Here is a 4,951-nt window from a genome sequence, read left to right on the forward strand (position 1 = left end):
CTTTTCGCTGAACAGTGCTTGAAATGATGGCAATTCTTTAAGTTAAACTCTTTCATTAAAACATTAGGTGTAAGCAAGGTCTCTCTACGTGCCATGCAGCGATCTAAGAAACGCGAAAAACTTCTGAGCCAAAAGGTCAGATTTCGCGTCTCCCTTTTCACTGTAAACGAATACTTTGTGGCGAGTTTTCCTGTCAGCCACTTCTTGCATGTGCTGAAATGCAAAAGAAAATCAGCGTGCCAATATTCCAAACGTTTCATTGGACACGTTTCCGGGTTCTTGCCATTTGCATCTACTTTCAGGTTCTAAATTTGTCCGTTTTAGTGGCTTTGCAACTGTACATGTGCATTTTTTAGGTCAGATCCGAGGCATCTTTATCTTATGTGGCCTTGGTCGGGTCTTTGGTTAGATATGTCGTTATCAAAGGAAATATTTAAAATAGTTTGGACATCATCGAGCGAAAACAAAATGTGCAGAATGCGCTTTGACTGATGATGAAATCCTGATATATAACAAGTCATTGCAATAGTCGTAAAGAAAGTCATGCAGGGCCTTCTTGTCAAAATATAAATTTAATGAGTTACATTTATCTTTATTACGGTCATCACCACACCGACGTTCCAGATTTACTGTAATTTAAAACGCGGGAACCAGTGGCTAGACCTCGCGGGAAAACCCTTAACGGATGCTGGGGTGGGTTGGTACATAGTAAATAGATAGAAATGGCTAGAAAGCCCGGCAAACATCAAAGGCGCAAACAATGAGGCCAAGATTTAGGTTGGAAGGTCCATGACCGTGCACGTCTTTTGTTTAGCGCTCATACACATATGTACGAGTTACGTAATCCAAATGTATTTATTGGTTTGTTGCATGAACACCACGTAACCACCTATTGTATTTTGTTAGGTTTTGTGCACGGTCACCCCCCAAAATAGCAATAACCTATAACAAAGAACTTTGCCGGACTTCCTAACCATTTCCTTCTATTAACTATGGTTGGTACTGCTAAGGCCAAGTGCTTGTCATTTCTTGACTTGACAAATTGACTTCTCAACAAGACGAAATACGTCTTCCTCTCACCTCGGTGTCAGTGGTTGTTAAACAGAACAGATTAATCGCGCGGTGCCCTCAGCTTTGGCATAAGTCTTGGGTTCTTTCTTTATTTAGAACGTCGTTTCAATATCGACGATGACTCTGGACTGTCGTAAGCGTTAATGCCGCTTGACTTTCCGAGGTTTTTGTGAGGAAAAGCTCGCAGGGAACTGGATTTTCTTGATGACTCTGTAGAGTTCTCTTTCTTGGCATTGAAAGCAATGGTCGAGATAGGCGTCGAGAATTTATTGATTTATGACGGTTTCCTTCTGAGTCTATCCAAAAATTCTTCAGAATCTTCAACAGAAATTGTATCAGCTGGTATTGTTAATCTGGTAGGCGTAAAAAAGTTTTTCTACTATTTCTATTTGCTATCGAAATAGCAAAGTTTTTTGTTTGTTGTTACCGTCCCGATTAAAAGAATGTGTTTCTTGACCAAACAGGAACCACCCAACACTAATTGACCAATAACAGAAAGAGTTTGTGACAGTATATTTTGAGTTTGTGAAATGTCGCTTGTCACTTAGTGTGGCATGTTTGTCGCTGGGATCAAAAATATTTTTCCATGGGCAGCCCAAGCTAACCATAAGAGCAACAGAATACTCTTAAAGGCGCGTTTACACGGTAGAGAAATTTGGGTACGGACCCGTCACAAAAATGGTCCGGACCTAACCGCTTTTGTAGAAAAACAGTCAAATCAAGACGGGGCCATAGGCGCCTATGGCCCCGTCTTGACCGGTCCGGAACGGATCCGGTCCGATTTTCGGGCCGGATAGCCCTTCTGTTTACACGGGACCGTTCTGGAACAGGTCCGGAACGGACCAGTTCCAGAACGGTCCCGTGTAAACGCCTGGATCGGTTCCAAACGGTTCCGTGTAAACAGAAGCCGATCCGGACCGGTCCGGTCCCGTGTAAACGTAGTCTAATTAGTGCTATAAGTTGGTATGGGAACGAGTTAGTTTAGGAGCTACAAATTCGTATGTTTTGTGAATAAAATTGACCTACACTGTTACTGTGTTGTGTTCTTTGCTGCTTCCCAGCTCCTCCTCCTCACGATTGCGGTGAGTGACTGCTTAGATTTCGACCCGTGTACTTTCGATACTTTATTAAATATTTCCAAAACTGGAAACATTTATCGACTGCACCACACTCAAAGCTCGATATACCGTAAAATTCCGGTTATAAGCCCCCCCCCCCCCGGTTATAGGCCCATCTACCTGGAAACAAAAAAATACGTCCGATTTTAAGACCCCCTCCCCCCCCCCCCCCCCGTACCGTGATGACAGTACAGAACAGGGCTAAATTTTGCGTTATTATGCGTTTTTAACTTAACTGACGTTTTCGATCACTCCCGTGGATCGTTTCGAACGTACCGTTTTTTTCTAATTTCACTTGTAAGCCCTCCCGGATATAAGCCACGAAGTTGTAACATACCCAAATCGTCACAGAATTTCCACCAGCGTAATCACCGGTAACTACTCATTTCTTTTGTTTTTCCTTGGGTTCCAAGTATTGCTGTACTTAAGTGTAGAAGAATCCCCCAAAGTTCGATCACTGCTTTTCTTGGCATGGTTGGCCGCTTAAACAGTTGAACCACACACAAGATGGCGTCAAGTCGCCAAAACCGCCCCCAGGCGGGGAGTTGTCATCAACGCAAAATCACGTTGTGTCACCCCCGTTTATGGAAAAGAATGGATTATTACTGGGCAGATATGATGATGTTTTATGCTAGGTATATAGTAAGAGTAATTTTCCACTCAAATCACAGAAAGAAAGAAAAAAGAAAAATACAATGAAAACGATTGGACTCATTTAAACTTGACAAAATGAAAGCGGTTTGATTGTTCGTTCGAAAAGCTCCTGTGAAGCGGATAAAGTTAATTCACCCAAACATTTCCAAATTAAATCAATGAACTGCAGGAAAAAGGTGGATGTATTTCCTTTTTTCACAGAAGTGTGGCAAACCCAATTACCGGTGATACCATGTTTTTTTTTTTAATTTAATTACTATATATTCCCTGTGAGTAGCTTTACTTGCAGACTGTCTAAGATACCATATATAGCCTTTGCACGATTTAGGACTTCAAAATCTTTCATTTTCAGTTTAGAGCCATGACAAGAGTTTCTTTTGTTTTGTACAAACAGCTATTGTTGTCACTATCATAAGGTGTTTGTTTAAAAAAAAAATCCAACAATTAATGTTCCTCAATTTATGGCACGAAAATAACAAAATTCGTATGATATAAATGAATCATTTAAATGAGCTCCATAAACGTAAGGATTAAGCTTGTTCATATTCCCAACTTCGATCCTATAATCATTTATTTTGTTTAATGTGTCACTTTTTCATTGCATTTTGTTATAGATCGACCATTTAATGCAGGGTTCCCTATCACGAAACCATATAAGGTATTTTTGAGCTGCTCCAAATCGTATCGTCGGTAGCCTTTTATAGTCATGAGAAAACCGAGTACATTTTAGGTACGCCGCTCCATGGCCTTGATTACACCTGCTCGGTGACACAAGAATTATCAAAGGTAAACATCTCACTGTACACTTTCTCGAGCACCAATTAGCACAGAGATATCAACGAAGCATGAAGGTTTTGAAAACAAGTTGTGAACTTATCTAAGTATTAGAAAAAGCAAGGTAATCCAAGGTAGTATGCTAATTTCGCTAAAACACACGTGCGGCCTCTTCTGTGTTATTTTTTCTTAGTTGAGCCAAATCATTTTCCAATTAGAACAGTCTGAATGCTTAATTCAGGAAACAAATATAAAATTGTCTTGATTTTAATGAATGGTAAAGTGACAGCTAAAATCAAGAGGCATATTCCGCCAATTTCGCATCGTTCCGCCCCCCTGAAAATCTTTTACAAAAATCTAAATGAGTCTTTTCTATATCAAAATTTCGATTAGTCCGAATTTTGCAGTGTTTTTCTTGTTTTGAGAGTATCAAAACAGGAAATCAGAAAGCAAACTTTCGGTTAAGAGCGATCAAACAAGCCACAGCAGTAAACAACCTAGGTATTTCAACAATCATCAACAAGAAAAGACCACAATGCGCTTCATTAAATTATTTCAATTTAGTCTAATAAGAATGCTTTTAGGTGTTTCTCTTTTATTCATACTTGACTCATACTTATTATTATCATAATCATTGCAGCTTTCAGAATCTTCTTTCTCTCTAATGGAAAACGTGTTGTTTCTATTCATTCGCTTTTAATGTGCCTAAATTGTTTGTTTCTCAATCATGACTTCGTACTTTGGAAGCATGTGACACATGCCGTGAAAATTAATGCTTTTTCATGCCAAACAAAACGAAAGCAACCATTTAAAATATTTTTTAGACACTTGACAGGCTTCTTTTATACACAAAGCTGGCCGGCAAACAACTAGTTTAATTTCCAGTTTGACTCTGTGTCAAAAAGGCATCTACACTTATGCATAAAATAACAAATTTTAAACGATGCGACCAAAATAGCTAACTCACGGTGTCGTAAAAGCCTCAAGTCTTAGAGGCGATGGAATTATCGGTTTTTGTGCGAAAAAAAAAAAAACACTTACCGTATGTTTATAATGCTCTCCTCTGAGAAAATACTTTCATCAAGTAACCTGACTCCGCTTAAGATTCTAATTGTGCGCCAAATTTTAAATTATAAAAGAAATCATACGCATCTAATTTCCGCAAAATGTCCAACCGCGGTTCATTATATCTGGAGTATTTTTCATTCTTAATGACACACTACAGCTTCAGAAGACAGTTAAATATCGGCAAAAAACTGCATAAGTTTTGAAACCTTCCTTATTTTTCTTTCATTTTATTAGAATGAACGAATAGTCACTGGAGTCTATTCTTA

Source organism: Oculina patagonica, chromosome 4 (genome assembly GCF_052425735.1).
Source record: "Oculina patagonica isolate OP01 chromosome 4, crgOcupat, whole genome shotgun sequence".
NCBI lineage: Eukaryota > Metazoa > Cnidaria > Anthozoa > Scleractinia > Oculinidae > Oculina > Oculina patagonica.